Source organism: Pinus tabuliformis, chromosome 6, assembly GCF_031772625.1.
Source record: "Pinus tabuliformis cultivar Carrire ecotype Pingquan chromosome 6, CPIR1, whole genome shotgun sequence".
NCBI classification, from domain to species: domain Eukaryota; kingdom Viridiplantae; phylum Streptophyta; class Pinopsida; order Pinales; family Pinaceae; genus Pinus; species Pinus tabuliformis.
The window spans coordinates 1,836,464,052-1,836,485,991 of NC_142292.1; positions in this window are offsets into that span (position 1 = coordinate 1,836,464,052).

Below are 21,940 nucleotides of genomic sequence, written 5' to 3' on the forward strand. Positions count from 1 at the left end.
GATCTACATTATATGATCTTGTAGGTAGGTAAACAGGATGCCCGGTATATGGAGATTGTGCATAGGTTACAATAGAGTACAGGTACAGGTAGTGGTGCAAGTGCATGTACAAGCAAAGGTATAGGTACAGGTGCAGGTATAGGTGCACAAGATGTGGACTATTGTCTCATGACAGATGGATTGGTTAGATTTAGGAACAAGATATATGTGCCAGACAGTAGTGAGCTCAAGAAGGTGATCTTGAGGGAGTTTCATTTGAAACCATATTCAGGTCACTTAGGCTATCATAACACATTGACCATAGTGAAGAAGTTTTATTATTGGCCGAATCTGAAGAAGGATGTAGCAGAGTTTGTGGCTAGATGTTTGGATTGTCAACAAGTAAAGGCAGAGTGCAGGCATCCAGGTAGACTGCTATAGCTAATTGTGATTCCAGAATGGAAATGGGAGATCATTCCCATGGAATTTATTATAGGTCTTTCGAGGAAAGTGAGACACCATGATTCCATCATGGTTATTGTGGACAAGTTGATGAAGATTGCACACTTCATTTCAGTGAAGTACGAATTTTAAAATAGTGATGTAGCACATGTATTCATTAGAGTTGTGTTTAGATTGCATGGTGTTCCAAACAATATTGTGTTAGACATGGATGCAAAGTTCACTTCCAATTTTGGGAAGGAGTTGTTTGCAGGTTTAGGCACAGAGTTAGACTTCAGTACAACTTATCATCTGCACACAGATGGACAGACTGAGAGGGTCAACATGATATTGGAGGACATGTTGAGGATGTATGTGATGCATCAGTAGTGAAAGTGGGAAGAGTATATTCCATTGGTAGAGTTCACTTACAATAATGGGTATCAAGAATCTTTGAAGATGAGTCCGTTTGAGTCATTATATGGGCGAAGTTGCAATACTCCCATCAGTTGGAGTGATCCGATTAATAGGGAGTTGACTAGACCAGACATGTTGGCATAAATGGAACAAGAAATGCAGTTAATCAAGAAGAATATAAAGGAAGCACATGATAGGCAGAAGAGCTATGCATATCAGAATAGGTTATTCAAGGAGTTATAGGTTAGGGAACAAGTGTACTTGCCCATCAAACTGAAGAAGAGCTCCTTATGGATTGGATCATGTGCCAAGCTAGCACCACAATTTTGTGGACCTTTCATGATTATTGAGAGGATCAGATCAGTAGACTATCGACTGGCACTGCCTCTAATAGTGAAATTCCATGATGTTTTCCATGTGTCATTTCTTAAGAAGTATGCTAAATATGTTGATCATTTGATTGACCGGTTTGTATTACAGGTGGAGCCAGATGGAGAATTATAGTTGGAACCTCAGTGTATATTGCAGAGAAAGGTGCTTATGCTCCAGAACTGAGCAATTGAGCAAGTTAAAGTGCAGTGGAAGCACTTTGGGCCCAATGAAGCTACATGGGAGATGACAGATGAGATGTGGTCTATGTATCCTTCATTGTTTGTCGGTTGAGGCAAGATAATTTTGGTATGATGTTTGGTATATGCTTTGGCATATGTTTTGGTGTGATGTTTTGATATATGTACATATGGATGCGGATGTAAATACACCATGAGCTGAGTTATAAAGCTCCAATAAGAAAAATGGGTGTCATGTTATTATGATGTTATGTTGTCATGTTGGTTTTCTTCTCAACAGGGTGACCATTGTAAATATTGCCTCGAGCTATGTTATAAAGCTCCATGAGTAGTATGTTTTCTTTCAACTATTTGCTGAACTATAGGTGTGGTTGAACATCGAGGATGGTGTCCCCTAAGGGGGAGGGTTCTATAACAACCTTGGTGAAAATTACATGTAATAAAAGTTAATAAAAGAAAAAATAATAACCACGGTTGATGGGACACTTATTCCAAGCTGGATGTTGGGCAAGACATCTTAGTTTGGGTGTTCATTGGTTTATTGTGGCTAAGGAAATTGGCAAAGGCAATGGCTAAGGCTTTGGAAAGGAAAAATGTCAGTTTTGGCACAATTATTTATGAAAATAAAGGAAATTAGGAGAAAGGAAGGTGAAAGGTCACAGGTTGCACGTGAGGAGGAAAATGAAGGAAACTAATGGAAAATGAAGAAAATAGAAACCTAATTGATAAAAAGGCTTATGAGGATTAGTTGCTACCTTTTGTTAGTTCAGTTTTGGAGCTCTCCCATTATTCTCTCTCTCTCACTCTTGGACACTTATAGTATTCTTGGAGCACTTTGGCATTGGATCAAGAAATAAAAAGAAGGAAAGATGAAGGAAGGAGCAAGCAAGGAAGAGCATGATCAAGCAACTAAAACATGATTCTTCGTAGGTATCGATTTGCATGTGTGTTTTCCTTGCTATATTTGGCATGCATGGTGTTGCATGTGGTTCTTTGTTGTTATGGCATGGGTTTTGTGAGGTGTGACAGTGTTTTCAGCCTAGACTTGCCGTTTTCGGATAGCCATGGTGTGATGGAGTTGTCATGTTTTGGTTGAACAAAATTGTTGGATGGATTCAAAGATGAGTGAGGTGGATATTTGAATAATATAACACATGGCCTAGTAACCCATGAACCAGACTATGTGTTGCGATAAAACCATATTTTGTGTTGCCTCAGTGGGCCTAGGAATCCTTGACCGCTGAATGGCGGGATATACAGTAAAGCCTAGAGGTGGGTGCTCTCCATCAGGCCTGGTAATCCTGGGATGGGATATGCGGTAAAGCTTGGAAGTGGGTCTCGGTTTAGGGCCTAGTGATCCGGTGTAGATTGTGATAAAGCCTAAGAGACTAGGAGACATGAAAATTCCTCATGGTGTTGGTGGAGAAATATGGTGGCATCCATGCTTGTTTTGGTCTAGTGATTTGGTGGAGATCACGGTGAAGCCTGTTATTACATGTTTGTTGTTTGACCTAGTGATCCGGGATGGATTATGGTAAAGCTTGGTTTCTATTGATGAGGGTGAGGTGGTTTAGCCTTAGGATGCCTTAGTTGGTTCTTTTGGTTTAAGTCACACATTCATGCTTGGAATATGGCATAGGGGTGAATGAACGAAGAGAGAAATGGCTCAGCCATTCTATGGTCGGGTGGAACGTGGTAGTCCCATCCTCGGTTAGCTTTTTGCATTCATTAATAAGAGGTTATTTCCTTGACACCTTATGTGTAAATGTACTGGTCTATATGTGGATTCTATGGATGATGTATCCTTTATATTTCTGTTGTTATTATTCTGGTTATAAGCATGTATTATGACAATGATGATGTATGGATCTCCTCATGTTTTGATTTGTAAATGAATGAACAATGTATCTATGACCTAATAGATGGTAATGCAACTAATGATATAAGGGGAACAATTATTATTAGCGATTCTCAGATAAGTATGAGATCCCTATGCTCATCTATGTTGTTTAGCCCTGTAGATTACATATGTGTGACATGTTTGATGAAATGCTTGTCATGGCTAATAGGGGTCTAGTCTAGACCTTGGAATTGTTTTCGCAAATTCATCATTGCTATGTTGTGTAAATTCATTTCCAAAAGTGTCATTGAGTTTTGGCTAGTGACTTGGGCTCTGAGCTTGAAAAAGTGGCACAAATCTTGGAGTTGCAGACATAGGTATGAGGAGAAAAGTCCCTAGATGCATGCATACCCATGTTGTGGGAGCATTCTAGAGCCTCCTGGATGCATGTTTGTCCATATCAAAGGAGCGTCCGGGGGTTTAATGGTCTAAAACTTTAGTTGGTCTCCAGGGTTGGTTACCTGAGTGGTTGGGATGGCTCCTGGGAGTTTTGTTGCTGATGTGGAAGGTTGTGTGGTGTGTTCTTATCAATTCCACTTCCTTAAGGTCACCTAGGATGTTGAATCCCATTATAGTGGCCTCTTGTTGAATATTTACCTCGGTTGGCCGGTTTATTGGGTAGATGTGGGATATGGGTGTTACATAAATAATGGTGTGCAATAGTTCTTGGTAAGTATATTTATTTACATCTTGTTCCTATCCCTTTTTTATTCAAATACATGCTTACATTTTCAAATATTTTAACAATGAAAAATCACTCCACAAATATATAGAGTTTATGGCACAAATATTGCAACTGCATAAAAAAATTATGGCAAAAAAATCTGAGGCAGTTATCCACATGTAACAAAGGCTACAATAAGACCTTCAATTTTATGGTCCAATCAAATGTTTGAAAAATATTTTTTGCAATAATATTGAAAAACAATTTTTTTTTTCAAAATTAAACATTATAAGTTGTATTGGTCAATGCTAAACTAATAATGATCATCAGACAAATCGATTGCTAGAGTCCTGCCTTGGAAGAGACTAATAAAGTAAGTAAGTGATTATATTTTATCTCATATATAACTAAAGAAAAATGACAATATCCAACTTATTCTAATTTTGATAGTAAATCATTCTAAAATTTAAAAGAAATATGAAAATTATTGTTTTTTAATTTTTTTTATAAAAGTTATAATAAAAATTTGATAGTTTTTAAAGACATTTTAAAATAAAATATGAAAGTTAACAATAATTTTTTTTTTATCAAATTTGAGTTTAAGTTTAAGCAAAAGATGCCTTAGTTGAAATTTGATTTGGTTGAATGTATGAGGGATTGGTTAGTTGGGAAACCAGTTAAACAATTTAAAGCATTTTTAGGCATTCTTGTTTATGGTATATGGTAGGTGTAAAACTTAATTATATTCAAAGATGTGGACATCCTCTCTTGAATCATTGTTGCTCTAATTATCAAGCTTTTAAAGGAATATATGGTTGATGTCAAGATAAGAATCGAATATTTTGATTATGCTTGTCTCAGTGGAAGACGTTATGCAAAGCATCTTCAGTGGCACTAGCCAAGGTCATCCTCCATCCTGCAAGGTCAGTGCAGTCTTGTTTCTTAACTAATATCATTATGTACATATTAGGTATGCCCCAGGAACAGGTTCAAATAATCAAGTTGAATTCATCACTAGACACATTTATAGGGAGTTAAACGAGGATGACGAGCTTTCTAAGGAAGCACTCACTCTCCCTGTAGGGTCGTTTGGAATCAATGAATTTATTGAAGGGTCGAGTTCAACTCCATGGGATCTTGGTTTAAACTTTTATTTTTAATATTTTTTTTTTGAAGATTGTGGAAAAAAAATACAATTGGAAATGGTATTAATTGTAAGTATGTATTCGGTACTAATTGATAAGGAGGTGTAAAAGATGTATATGCTGTTTTTGTTTGTTTGTAATTTATGTAGAAGCCTATATTAGAATATTTTTGAGGGCCTAAAGTTCACTTAGAGGACTACAACATGTATATTTATTTTTTACGAATATATATATATATATATATATATATATATGGGAAAAAAAAAAGAAATTATAAATTAAATATATAAGCTAGGTTTGTTAAATCAATTGACAAAAGTGAGCCGTGCTTGCATAAAGATGCGTATTTATAAATATATATACAGGTAATATTAATAAAAAATTGGAAAAAATAAGTGCAATATTTAATAGTGAAAAAATTGGCCCATAAAAAATATATATTAAAAAAAAAACTAACATAAATTCATGTGAATTTCGAACTTTTTAAGTGTTAAGGAATTTATATTTTGATAATTCAATCATATTAAAACTAGCCAAAGAATTACGAAACACTTTATCATCCAAAATAACTCCAATTTTAATTACATGATTTACTTTAACTTAACTTCCTTATATTATACATTTATTTATTTATTTCTCTTTTTATTTTGGTGTCTGGTGGAATCGATAAGTGCGTTGGTCTTGTACTTGTGTAAGATGATTTCGATTTCAACCACTAACACTATAACCTTGAAGTATCGCCCCCACCCTCCAAAGACAACAACACAAGTTTACATTAAAGGATTGAACATAAAACTTTCATCACTCATATTACTTTACATATCACGAACTTACCAAATAAATTACATTAAAAAACATTATGCACCTACTTCTTATCTAACAATAAAACTTATAATAATTCTATATATATATATATATATATATATATCCGAGAGGAACCTAGCAACCCATTTCACACGTAACTACTAGTAAACCTTTGGGGGTTTACAACCTATCCTCCTTGTCGCAAATCAAGTCATTCAGGGGGGATTTTAGCATGGGTTGCCTTATTTCCACGATTTCACAAACTTCAAATTAACCATTTGAGTTGCCCCCCGGGACAATTCTTAAAAAAAACAAAAACCATCTCAACTATTTAAACACAAAGAAAAAGAGTAACCACAAAAATAAAGTAAACAAGTGATTACAGTATCTTAAATAGAAATGCACATATTCTACCTACAACACTCTCAATCCATCTATTATGATCCCGCGTCATTGTCAAATCAAGCAGTATAAATATGAAAGTTATAACAAGTGCTACATAGTAGCTAGTACCTGCCGCTTAGTTTAAATAGAGCTAAACTAAATTAAAAACAATAACAACATAAATATTTCATTAATAGTTTATAAAAAACATATTTTTACTTGTTTGGATATTTATTATTGAAGTTAATTTTCCTAAATCTATCAAACACCTTGCTTTGAACTTCTAAGTTTCCTATCACACTAGCCTATGTTATTTGTGTTTGGTACACTTGGAACTCTTAAATTAAAATCATGATCAATTCAATTTCTATTACATTTCCAAAAATATAAGGTATCAATAAAACTTTATTTTCCATACATAACTCAAGTATACTTGTTAAACATTGAGTATATGTTTTTAATATCGAATATAAGCTGTAAGCTTATTTCTTATTTGATGATCAACATAAGTTTTATTTAAAATATAAATTGAGACTACACAAATCATAGTAATCTCAATATTTGAACTTTTATTTCGAATTCTTTGTGTTATATTTGAGAATCTTGTAATTTTATGTATATAAAACACTATGCTTGAGTTTCGAGAATTAATTAAACAAAATGAATCACCGCCATTAAAACATTACAAAATATTTTAATTCCACTTTATAAATATAAATTCGTTAATTAAAATGAAACATCAAATAAAAAATTTAACCAAAACATTAACTAAAATATTATGTATCCATCATTCATTTTTCTATATCATGATAATTTAGTAATTGGTTCCCATCTGGTTCCCATTGAGTAAATGAAGCATGGAGTCGTTGGTTCACACGAAGTAAATGCTAATGGAAGATGGGTCGTGAGTGACTTTGAAGAACTAAGCTTGACCTATATGTCTCTAAATAAATATTTCTCATGTCATTTAAATGACTTTTTAATTAAATATATTTAATTCTTAAATTTTATAGAATGACTTTACGCATTAAATGTTATACAAAGTTATAGACAAGAATTATATTTTGTAGAAAGTGGGTAATATTCACTATGAATTGAGGTAATAAATGGTATAAATATTACCATAATTTATATATAATTTTGAGGTATATATATTACATCAATTTATATATAATGTTTTATTCTCTTCAATTTCTTCTTCTAAATTTTTATCTGTTTGTTTTAATTTTTGCATCGAAAAAGATTCTTTATCTAAGTATGATAGAGATGTTGTAATGTAATGCACTGTTTAACATTTTGACTTGGTCAAACTATAAAATAAAATAATTGATAAGTATAATTATAAATATTTACCCTAACTCTGGATCTACTAAGTGTTGAGAGAGATCAAATCTACTAAAACGCAAATTTTTTTAGAATGAAAAGAAATTTTATCCCTCTCAAAATTAAGATAAATCTACACTGATATATAGATTCACATACTCATAAAAAAATACAACAAATAATTGCACATCTTTAGTGGTGCAGGTGTAGTAAAGTAGGCTAACATTCTCACCACAATATTGATGCAAAAGACCAATAAAATAAGGAATATATACCTTAAAATCTCTTAATAGCGATTTATGAAATGTACATAGGGAAATGTGAAGCTGACACAAAGACATTTAATAGAAAAGATGAGCGGACACAAAGATATAACATTTGCAAACAAAACCTATGAATAACATTTAATGGTAAGGATATAATATCTTTTGAATTGACTATTATTAAATGTGCAATGAGAGGTGTTAGAAGGTTAACATTGAGTTGAGTCTCGATATAGCATTGATAATGACGTTGGACCTTAAAATATTGATTATATTAATAATATATTATGATTTTAAATATAATTTGATTATCTTAATAATTTTATTTTTATTTATTATGTATAATTTTTAGAATCATATGTTGTGATTCAAATGTGATCAATTTTTATGTTTTCATTATGTTATATATTTTTTAGGGAGTGTGATTATGATTTATGACTCGAATAATTAAAGTTGATATTAATTATAAAGGAGTAGATAAGAATGAGGAAAACAAATTTTAAGAATCTGAGTAAGATTAACAATTATAAGGTAAAGGTTCATGTGGAATGTAATTTGTAGAGATGGGAAAGTTTTAAGAGGGTAAAATTGGGCTACAAGAGAAAGGAAGACAATAATCTCAATTGTAGTGTCAAACTAATAAATGAAGTAGTAATCCATATGGTGTAGTCTAGTGAAAGATAGGCAATGGTTACCAATATATCCTTATGCCAACAAGATATTAAGTAAATATAGACATGTAATCACATATATATGAGAGAGTAAAGAGAGAGAACAAAAGGAGTGGTAGATCAGTGAAATTACATCTTGCATTAGTCCACAATGATCATTCTTATACTTTTATGAGATGTATCTATATTTATACTAGACTCTTGTTAGTTACAACTTATTTAACTGCTTAACTAGCTCAGTAAGTCAACTCGATCATAGTGAACTAAATTGACCTAGTGAGTCAATGGATCACAAACAAAGACACTAGACATATGGGGGGAGAAACCTTTCAATGATATGATTCATGACATAAAGGAGAACTTTAATAAATTGAAGTACAATGTTTCAAAAAAAGTATGCATGGATTGTCTCATTTAAGGCTTGTGGCCTAACCTCCTAGCACATGTCTAAGGAAACAAAATAAAGTCAAAAGGGGGAACCCTTAACATGACTATCAAAGTGGAAGACAAATTAGAGAAAAATGTGTAGGAAAAGGGGCACTTGAAGGAAGAGTGACCCCAAAAAAGATTAATGAAGCTAAACAATGTGAATTGCAATTGGGAAAGTGTGTTCCCCGTATTAACCCCATTAAGGGTCAATACCAAGGCACTCAGTGGAGATTAATAAGATCTCCCCATTTTAGGTCACAAGTTGGCCCTTGGACTAGAGGGGGTAGCCCTCATTATGTCACAAAAGATAACCATTTTGAATTACTTTAGAACAATTTATTTAAGCTTTTAGATTGTTAGGTTCATGATAGTGGATAAAATGAAAGGTGAATAATTAAAATAGAGTGGGGACGATAGAACACTCAAAATAAAGTCAAAGAATCAAGGCATCTCCAATGATAGCCTTTATTACTACCACATAGATAATTAAAACATAATAAATGAAGGATTAAGAAGAAAGAATGTGCCCAATAAATAACACAACTATTCACTAGCACATAGGAACACAAATGTATTAAATACTAAGTAATAAAATGTATTTTCCCTAGTAATTTAATAAGAGGAAGATGTATTAAGTTCTTATGAATAAAACAATGGTGTGCATGAAAACAATAGATTAATCACTTAGCCTAATAGTTCACAAGAAATGCATATTTTTACAACATTGGTTATTTGAAAAAAAAAATTCTTTGTGACTATGATCGATAACATATACCTTTCTCATATAGAAGTTCTAGAAGAAATGATTTCTCAAAACCATAAATTGTCAAATCTTTTAATATTCATTTTTTAAGAAACACCAATTTCATGACTCACAAGCGATAGTATATATCATACTCTATTATAAAACTTTGGCATGAAGTAATTTCTTAAAACCCTATTCATTCGCTAAATGATATTTAAGATAGTCATCAAGTAAAAATAATGAACCTTTGTCAATATTAATTTGTTTATGTATATAATCAATAATTACAAAAAATCTGTAGTTGTATATAACAATAAGAAAAGTTTTGGAATACATAAGAAGAGTTTATGATCGTGAAAGAAGGTGAGATTGAATCTGTGTAGTGGAGGCAACTTCGTTAGCTGGCCTCAATTTGTTTTTAGTTCATCCATCTAGGCTGCCCTAAGCATGGTCTCCTCTCCCTTTGTAAAACTTCCCCTCCCTTCTCAATGATGCCTTTGAGTCCCTTTTTATTTAGTTGAAAGTTAGTTTTCAATTTGTCCTCATTTAAATGCTTTTTCAATTTGGACTTTAAGTTAAATAACTTAAGCATATGTTATAAAATATTAATAAAGTACAAATATTGATGTTTTCCTTATTAATATTAAGCTTCAATAAGTAATGTCCTTTTGCATTTAATTCATAATTACTAAATTCTATAGTTACCAAATTCGCTAGAATTGGGGCAAAATTCTCAAAAAATTGTCAACTTCATTTGAATAACAAATGATTCGATGAAATTTGATTTAGTTCATTGATATATTTGTTCATGCATGGGTATAGAATGCCAAGGCCAATACTCGACTCCATACCCCATACCAATATTCTCGTAGAGAGAGTGGGTTACCTTAGTGCCCTCCTTTGGTGAGGTCAAGTGCATTGACCTCGAAGGCTATTCTCGGACCCTTATTTGTCCCAGGGACGACTGGGGTGTTGTTTACACTCGTAATCGACTTCAGTTCATTCATACCTCTCCTAATCCTTGTCAGCTATTCCCGAGTAACGAAGGCCCAAGAATAAAATGTAACACTAAGGTCAGTACTCGCATATTGTTGACTACATATAGATAATCGTGCATGAAAAAAGGAAAGGAAATATAAATAATCTTGAAAATAGAAAATTTCTCATTTTTCAGTTTCACACTTGCTTTGAAAGGTTGAAAAGTCGATAAAGAAGGAAAACAAGAAAATTTGTGAAAATGGATTATTTTGATAACTGATTAACTTTCTAAATATGTTTCCATTTTGACAAAATTTAGATAAATATCTTTAGAACATTGATTTTATAAATATGCATTTATTTATTAGGTAATAATTTGGACAAATAAGTTTTGAAAACAAGAAACCATGTTAGATTTAAGTTTTGAAAAGAAAAGAGAGCTTAGAAGGAAGAGAAAGTATGGGTTTTTCAGTGAATTGTATCTGTAAGACTGTTATATTATCTAGAGTTCATATGCTCAAGATATAGCCAGTCAAATTTCTGGTCGAACTAGGCCAAGTAGCAGTCATTAACGAGGCAAAAATTTGGCGAAGGGATGACGCATAGAAAATGGCGGTCGGAAAGGGAGAATTATTCGCGTCTTTAATTTTCTGAGTGACCCTTAAAAACCGACAACAAAATTTCAACTATTATTGTAATAAATAAAAAATATACATGTGTGGGGTGGCAGGCCGCCAACCTCGCCATCCCTCCAACAGTTATATTAAAAAAATGGCAAGTAGTTGGCAGGTGGTCAAACCTTTCCAACCGAATTATGTTAATACATATATCGGGGCACGGTCTATTTGCAAATTGCCAACGTCCACACCCATCCATAACGGCGGAACCAACAAACAAGTCAATGCACACTATATATAATATTTGTTACACCAAAAAGGTTTTGTGGAGTTGGACCTCAGAATCTCACCCACTTGTGCGCCTTACCATAGTACCGCCAACCAATGGGCCAACGGCCCATCCGTTGGAACCTGCGCCAAAACTTCATTGCTTAAACCTCAAATCATTTGCCCATTCGACTAGCAGAGAGTGGAGCGGGGTCTGGGTGCGGAACCAAGAGCAGTCCAAGAGTGGAAGAACCCTGAAGAGGGGTATCTTTTGATGTTGAGAAGATTCCTTTGGGGTCCATAAGTGCCAGTGTCATAATATGGTCGAGTTTATAGTCGTTTGACTCGATTTCGTGCCAAAAATCCAATGGTGATGTTTGTTTCTGCATCTGAGCTTTGCATTTTTCGTCCATGATAGAAATTAGAGGTATAAGGGTCATTTATGTAAAGTTGATTGTAATTTATTTTTGTTTCCATTTAATGAAAGAGGCTTCCCCACTTTTAGCATGACCTGGAGACGTAGCCCACATTTGGGTGAACTCTGTAATCAAATCATTTGTGTGCCTTTGATCTCATGGTTGCTTTATGATTTCTGCTTCTTTTTCATGTGTTTAAGTTACTTGGTTACATGCTCTTTTATATGAAATTTTGTATGCACCCTTAAAGTTCAAAGATCTGGATCAATTACAATAGTAAAGGACCCAAGCTTGAGCAACATATGTGTGGGGCTTGAATGAGGCCCACGTTGAACAATGTTAGTGCGGGGCTTGAATGAGGCCAGGCCCGCACAAGAATGAATTTGTGCGGAGGTTCGAGTATGGTCGGGCCTGAATAGGGGTGGTTTGAGGGCTCGAGGGTGGGCTAGTTTTGGTAGGTGGCTATGTCACATAGGCAAAAAATGTGTCACTTATGTGGTAGTCAATAGCTAATTATAGATTGAATTGACTTGGAAATCTATTGCACATGCAGAACGTGTAGAAGTGTGAATGTCTTTTATGCATTCTTCCTCCTTTCACACACATCCCCACTTTCGCACCTCCACACACATTCCCCACTCTGCACCCTTCTTTAACACACCTACAACCTGCATAACACTTGGTTTACGTGTACAGTAAATGCACTATGTCATATGGCAATCCTGAATTGACATGAATAGTGGATCCGATAACTGCCACAAAATCTTTGTAATAACAACAGGTGGCATATAAAAAATTGATAGCATTCAGTAGAAAAGTGTGCAAGAAAGAACAAATGCAGGAAAAAAATAGTGCAGAGTAGTGCCTATGCGGAACAAGTCATTTGCAGGGCAGATATGTAGGGAAGAAGTGTGCGGAGACAAGAATAACGAAATATTGAGGAAACGATTGTGGAAACAAAGCATTCTCGAATAATGAAAAATCATGTACCCTACACTATGTTAATCGCTCCAGCATATTGATAACTATTAAAAGAGGTAGAGACTATGCTGTTATGGAGCTATCACTCTTGTTAATCTTAAACTTTAATAATTAATTTGCTTTACCATTTAATTAGATTTTTATAATTCATAGCACTCCATATTTGAAAAACCCATCCTGTAGTTCTGGTTTCCATTCATGATGTGGAACCAAAACTCGCATTACCTTGCAATATGATGACAAGTTTTAATGAGATTGGGCATGTAGACATACGCTGGAAGCCCTTTAAAGTTGCACGTGAGCTCTTGCTTTGGAGATGCAACACATACCAAGTATATCCAACGGAGTGGCAAGATTCCTCCTTAAATGTACAACTAGTTGCTAAGCACTCAAATTGAAGACAATTTTCAAGCTCTTTATGCATCTCTTCTCGACTTTTTTGTCGTTCTTGAATGACAAGGGGATCATTAATGGCATAGAGAAAGATACCATGGGGCAACAGATAGGTAATCTGAGCAACAAAAGATAACAAGAATAGTCCTCAACTATCTGCCAAACAATCTTGGTCTAAGCAATGACAATTTTGTCTGAATGGTGATTTTCTCATCGAAATCTAGTGACTTACTTAAAAAAAAATATGAAACTGGGAGTTTTTGAATCATTTTTTAATGGTGAAAATAGATTCAACACCCCCAAGAATCCCTCGAGTACCCAAAATTCTAAAACTTGACAGTTGTAACCTAGATTTTAAAAAACTTCCAATGGATTTCGACAAAATTGTGCTGCAAAAACTAATATTCTCTTTTGAGCGAAATCATCGACTATTTAGATTACCCTTTTGTGAAACTATGTAATGTTAATGATGACCAACTTCCGTAATGTTGAAGAATCTAAGGCAAGCTGACATTAATGATTCTTCTAACTATGATAAATGCTTCTGATGTCTTTTTACTTATTAGGATTATCTTCTTCTTCTTATTATTATAGTGTGTTCTTCTATCATCAAACAACTACCAAAACAAGAAGATCAACAAGATACAAGTACACAAGATGTAGGCTCCACGCTAGGGAAAAACCTTTCCTCTTGAGAGGAAAACCATTCAATGTCTTCTTATAGATTCTTTATTGACGAATACCAAGATTTTTGACCAACACTGAAGCCCTTCCAAGACCAAGATCAACTTCTCAATAATGTGTTTGCTTCATTGCTGTCTAAACCCAACAAAATCTCTTCTGGCAGCACTTTTTCGACCTCCAACCACAAATTTTCGGTCCTAACTGCAGATCTGCAATTTCGCCCCCCCCGAAAGCAGCTGCTACTTCGCATGTGTGGACTAGAACTACTTCTTCTTTGCCTCCAGCTACCTCGATTGACCTAATTTGTCTTCTGGATCTAGAAGGGAACTTTGTTGGCCTTTCCTTCAGCCCCTTTTCATCAGATCAAACCCTCACAACAAAACCCTAGCCAAGTAGTAGAAACCCTAGCGAAAAGCTGCAAAATTTCAGCCCTCTTCTTCACACGTGTGGAGAGAAAGAGAGAGAGACGAACCTAAAAACACTTCTCCTTCTTTTGCCTTCTTCGCTACCCTTTTCTACTTCTTCTTTCGTATGAGAGAGAGAGGTCTGAATGAATGTGTCGAAATGAGGTCGAACTGTCTCCTATATATAGGTCTTCCAGGGGTACGTATTTTAGCTTCTAGGCCGATTTGACAGGTTGGTAGGTCGACTTGGTCTTGGAAGGCTAAAAAATAATTCTTTTTACAATTTACAAGATGCCCGATGGGGTCTTCATATTATGACAATGCCCCTATTTGACTTCTTGACCTAGGACAACCCTAGAAGCACTTTCAATTAGTGGTTGACCAATAAAACAAATTTTTTGTGCAAGAAACCCAAGCTCAACAATAGTAATAATCATTTTTCTTTCTTTTACAAAATACAAGAATCAAAATTACATTTCATATTTATGAAGACTGAACCTAGTTACACTTTCTTCAACACATAACATATTCTATGTAGATAAAATCCCAATTGTATTTCTCAGTGATACATCCCTTATGAGAATTATGGGGGATTGAATATTAATGTGAGATAATGCCTCATTCTCCTCAATTTCTTCACCGGAATTCCCATCTGCTTGTTGTAACTTTTGCATCGAGAGGGGTTCTCTATCTCAGTGTGGTAGAGATGTTGTAATGTAATGTCTTGTTTAACACTTTGACTCGGTCAAACTACATATACATAAAAATAAAATAAAATAATTAATAATTATAATTATAAATAATACATTTTCACTTGGTCAAATTATATGAAATTAATTAAATTATTGTAGATCCATCTTAATTTCAGATCTACCAAACGCCGAGAGAGATCAAATCTTTGAGATGCAAACCTCCTTTAAAGTAGAATATTTTTAATCCCTTTTAACACTTAATAGATTTAGAATTAAAATAAATCTATACTTGAATATAATTTTTAATTCACATACCCATAAAAATATATATATAAACCTAAAAAGTGATAACACATCCAATTGCAAACCAAAAATTTAATTGTATCCCTAAAAGAATACAAGCAAAAGGCAAATAAAAATAAGGAATATATTCCTTTAGAGATCTTTTGGTTCGACTTCAAATCAATGGATCATCTTAAAATCTCTTAATAGCGATTTATGACCTCACTGCAGAGCGTGCGAAATGTGAAGCTGACACAATGATATAACATTTGCAAACAAAATCTATTAATTAATTCATTTAATGGTAAGGATTAATATTTTTTGAATTGACTATTATTAAATGTGGAGTGGGAGGTGTGAGAAGGTTAACATGAGAAGGTTAACCTTGAGTTGAGTCTCGATATATCATGTGTTTTAGTAATTTAATAAGAGGAAGATGCATTAAGTTGTCATGAATATAATTTATCATTTAGAAGAGAAAAATTGCATTATTATTTAAAAAACTAAAAAACAACATTGGTTATTTAAAAAACAATTTTTTTTGAGCTAGGAGAAATGATTTCTCAAAACCCTCATAACGTATATCTTTCTCATATAAAAGTTCTGGAAGAAATGATTGATAACATATATCTTTTTTATATAAAAGTTCTAGAAGAAATGATTTTTCATATAGATAGTCGTGTATGCAAAAAGGAAAGGAAATATAAATAATCTTGAAATTGGAAAATTTTCCATTTTTCAGTTTTACATTGCTTTCGAAGGTTGAAAATGCAATAAAGCATGAAAATAAGAGAATTTGAGAAAATGGATTATTTTGATAACAAGTGATTAATTTTTTTGAATATGTTTTTTTTTTTGACAGATTTTAGATAAATACATTTAGAACATTGATTTTCTAAATATGGATTTATTTATTAGGTAATAATTTTGGATAAATAAGTTTTGAAAACAAGAAACCGTGTTAGATTTAAGTTTTAAAAAGAAAAAAGATCTTAGAAGGAAGAACAAGTATGGTTTTTTTTGTGAATTGTATTTGTAAGACTATTATATTATCTAGATTTATTAGAAATTATTCAAAGTTTAAATGAATTAAGAAGAAAATAAGTAGGAAGTATAAATAAATACATAAATAAATATAATATAAATATATATATATATATATATATATATATATATATATATAATGTATATTATTAACTTTTTTTTAATTGAAAAATTTTCATCTAAATTTTTATCATATCATATCGAATTCAAATCCAAATTCGAATTCAAACGTAGTAATTATTATTAATAAGTTTTTTTAATGATCCATAGGACTCCATATTTGAAAAATTCATCCTATGATTTTAGTTGTCACTTTGAACCAAAACTTACATTACACATCGTCAACCCCTCTATCGCAATAATATTTTGATCATTTTGTTGTCTCACAACATATTGTACACTTATGAAATAGTTGTATGACACTCATATAACATTTTCCAATTTGCATATTTCGATTAAAGTACAAACTTCAAGGGTAATTGCACATTCGGCTGCATTGGGTTGCAGAATCTATATATATATATATATATATATTTGATCGAAATATGCTATATATATATATATATATATATATATATATATAACATTTTCCAATTTGCATATTTCGATCAAAGTACAAACTTCAAGGGTAATTGCACATTCCGCTGCATTGGGTTGCAGAATATAAGGAATGGTACCATAATTTCCACTTCTACCTTCATATTCTTTTTTTTAAAACTAGTGCGAAACACCATCCCCTCGAGGAATAATGCCAGAATAATTAATATCGTAGTAGGAAAGATGCCATATAATACATGGTGTTTATGCTATCAAAATTTTATTATTGATGAAACAAAGTCCTTGCAAGAAATGTTTTTGTCTACATAGCAAGGCATCCAAAAAGGCTGCACAACAACCAAAAATATTGAAACCAAGCTATGTAATAGAAGTAAGAAGAATGCCACCCAATATATGTACTAAGGAACATCATATTTTTTAGGAAAAAATTAATTGTTTACATGGAGGAAACATATATATAATACAAATTTATATTGTTGAACTTATGTTGATTATAGATTCTGAAATTATGTTCATTATAAAATCTAAAAATATGTTACACTTAGTAGTTCAAAATGCCTCGACTTAAAAAACTGAAATGTAATTTACTAAAAAACTATCTTAAAAAACACTATAAATCACAAAAATTTACATTCTCAAATGTCAAAATTTATTAAATTATAGAATATTTTCGAAATTCACAATCTACATACAAATAATCCATTCACCTTTCCTAACACCTTAATCACATTCTACACATTAATCACATTCTTGACGCAAAGACGAATGACCAGGAATATCGGCCTCTAGAGATCTTTTGGATCGACTTCAATCAATTGATCCATTTTAAAATCCCTTAATAACTATTTATGAAATCAATGGATCCATCTTAAAATCTCTTAATAGCGATTCATGACCTCAGTGCAGAGCGTGTGAAATGTAAATATGACCTTTAGGACATTTGAAGTTAAAGCATCCAGCACAAAGACATCACATTTGCAAACGAAACATATTCATTCATTTAATGGTAAGTATAATAATTATTAAATGTCTTGGAGTGAGAAGGCTAATGTTAAGTTGTCTCAATCACGTTGGACCTTAAAGTATTTGACAAATAAACTATTGCAACCCTCCACGTTGCTTGATCAAGAGAGCTAGTTACTTTCCTTATGTTTGATGTTTTGAGGGGTACCAAGTATGTTTCCTTTTATGGGATTCACCATGTTATTTATTGTGATTTTGGTGGTAGCAATAATTGTAATACAATTATATATATATATATATATATGTGGGGCAATATTTTTTCAAATGAGTTTTAACATTATATTTAGATATATAGGGTATTTTATATAGGATTATCATTTTAAATAACTACTCACACAATTAGATTAAAGATAATGACACTAGTATTTTTATGTGGTTAACATTTTCTAAGTGGGAGAGTCCACGATCCTATCCAATGCGACCACTTGAGGCAATTTTATTAATGAAAAAGAAATTATTTTGTATAAGAGAATTATTATAATTGATCATTAACCATGATCATCCATGCCCTTTAAATAGAAATCATGAACCAATTGGGTGTTAAGCCATAGATCAATAGTTGTTGATATCGAGAAGAACATGGGTTGTCGAATCACTCTATGTCTAGAACATATCATGACCATCAGATTATCGTGCAACTAATGCATACTAAAGAAACACACTTTTTCTAATAGACACATTAAACCAAATTAAACTTAACTAACTCCCAAGAGTCTAAATATCCCAATAATTATGCACATAACTATTATTTTTTTAGATCTAATCATACCTAAAGCTGTGTTATACTAAATATTTTGAGCAATTTGAAATATGATATAAAACATATTTATTTCATTATATTATTCTTTACAATACATTTCAAATCAATATACTCATGCTTAATATTGAGTTTAGAGTTAAAACTTCTAACTCTCATAAGTTACTAGTTCTACATGGTGCAATGAATTTTAGAGACATATTGACTTTTTTTATTACTGGTAGAAGTAAAAGAAATGAGAAATATATTTTCTCTTTTTTTTTTGGCACTAATAAAATTTAAGATTTTGAGTATTCAACAACTTCCCATCTAAAATTTTGAGTATTCAACAACTTCTCATCTCAGTTATTTAATGTCTTAACCAATTTCTTATATAAATAATGGATGGTCAATTTTCCATTTTTTTTTTTCATTTTATTTAAACTGATTTTTTTTTTAGCAAAAACTATTTTTTAGATGGTGCAAAATTAGACAATTTTCAATAAGACAAAGTTGTCCAGTTCCTTGAGAATATTAAATGCTAATTAAGAAATTTCTTCCATATTTGATGTCTAGGGTCACATTTACTTTATTAAAAACTTTTCAAAATTGCAATAAAAAAATCTCAAAGTAGTAGATTTCATCCTATTTCTTCAATTGTACTCCAAACTCTTTGGACTTTGGAAAAATATTCAACTTAGTTTCTTCGTGCTTATTCCTGCTCCCTGTGGACCAAAATTCGTCCTAAACCTAGTTATTAGTGAACCAAAATTCACCATAGACCTAGTTGTAATTAGTGAGATCCATTCCATTTGAAAAAATCATTATTTATTCTTTTGCGATTTTAGATTCAAATATAAAAATAAATTTAAGATCTAAAATGAACCTCATAATACAAATCCATGTAAACACATTGGAACTAAAAATACGGGTGAATAGTATTTATGAAGTTAGAACTACAAAAGTAAAGGATTACATGTCACATGTTTATTTGGAAATATTTAACTATAGATAAACCTGACTTTGGTTAAGAGCTTGGTGTTATTAATTTAAATAAATATGCTCTAAATAATAAATAATAAATATATTATTTTATCACTACTTTGAATCTTTAAAAAATAAATTTTATATTCATTAAAATCATAATGAAATTACCTTAAATCATATATTGTATGAATTTTTATATATTATAAATAAAAAAATTACTAGTTCAAATCTAGAGGGATAAAATGTATATACTTTTATATATACGCGAATAAATTATTTATTTTTTAAAAATAAGTCAATTTTATTACACATTAAAAAAATCTCATATTCTAAATATTTGACTTAATCATTATCCTAAAATTAATTTAGGATTAATAATAATGTTAAGTTGTCTCCGTATCATGTGGTGTAGGATTGATGTGATCGATGGACGATAATCACATTGGACCTTAAAGTAATCGAGAGATAAGCTATCTTTTTCGCTTCTAATGGAATCACAACCTTCCACGTGGCTTCATCTAGCAGGCTACAACTTTTATTTAAATTTCCTTACATTCCTTTATTTGATATTTTGAGTGGTACCAAGTCACAATTATTTTATATTTCCTTTAGTGGGCTTATCCTCTCATTATGGCATTTATTGTGATGTTTGGTGGTTGTAGTCATTGTAATACAACATATTTTATATATATATATATATATATATTGTATTAATGAATTTGTTTATAATATTAATGATACTTATTAGTATGATTTATTTTTTTAATTTTTTTTAATTTTTTTATATTAAGTTTAATTTTTAAAATCATACCATGTGATTAAAACATGATCTATTTTTATGTTGTGATTATGTTGTATGTTTTTCAAGCGAGTGTGATTATGACTCATGATTCGAATAATTGAAATTGATATTAATTGTAAAGGAGTAGATTAGAATGAGAAAACAAGTTTTAAGAATTTGAATAAGACTAGCAATCACAAGGTAAGGGTTCAGGTGGAATGGATTTTGCAGAGATGAGAAATTTGTAAGAAGGTAAAATTGGGCTATAATAGAAAGGAAGACATGTTTCTCAATGGTACTTTTCAAGCTAATAAATGAACTAATAACCCATATGTTGTAGTCTAGTGAAAAATATGCATTCGTTACCAATAGATCCTTATACCGAGAAGATATTAAGTAAATATAGACAAAAATCATATATATAAGAGAGAGTAAATAGAGAGAACAAAAGTAGTGGTAGGTAAGCAAAATTACCTCTTGTATTAATCCACAATGATCACTCTTATATTATGATGAGATACATCTATATTTATACTAGACTCTTTATACTTATAATTGATTTAACTACATAAATAACTCAGTTGGTTGACCTAACCGAGAAGTTGGCTTGAATAGTAGGTCGATTTGATTGGAGAGTTGACCCAACTTACAAATTTACTTAAGAGTCTAGTTGGCTATCTTGAGTTTTGAGCCTAGTTGAATAAGTTCACTAACCCTTCCAACATCTCCCCACATATAGATGCTTTACATATAGAAAGTTTGAGAACAAAAATTCAAGAAGAGAATAATATGCTTAGAAGGAATAAATCTTGAAGGACATGTAATCGTTAGAGAACTAGATATTTTTCTATCATGGTTGTTGTTGGTGTCAAACGAGCTGGTTGATTCATTGCTTATGCTTCTTTCCAAGGTTAAAGAGGCATATCTTTGTCCATGGGCTTAATGCCTCTTCTTTCTTTCTTTGTAGGAGACCAATTTGATCCTTCAAATTCCACCTTAATTGTGGCTAACTAACATTGATGAGCTTGTGGTGTGTACCTGTAACACCCCCTCCTCCCAGGTCCACCCAAGAAACCAACCAGCTGGGGAAAACATGTGATGAGAGAGGTCACTATAAGGGATTCAATCTCCTTGGTAACCTTAAGGAAATGGAATCGACAAAACACATCAAACAAACCCATCCACATTAGAAAGAACACCCCCAGGAGACATGTCAACCACTCAGACATTCTGCTCCTGAGTCCCACTGATGTTTTAAGCCTTTAACTCAAAGTCACTCTCATACTATAGGCAAGACAACGACCAACAAACCAAAGTCGCTCTCATAGGCCTATGTGCCAGCGACTATGGACTTTTCTAAGCA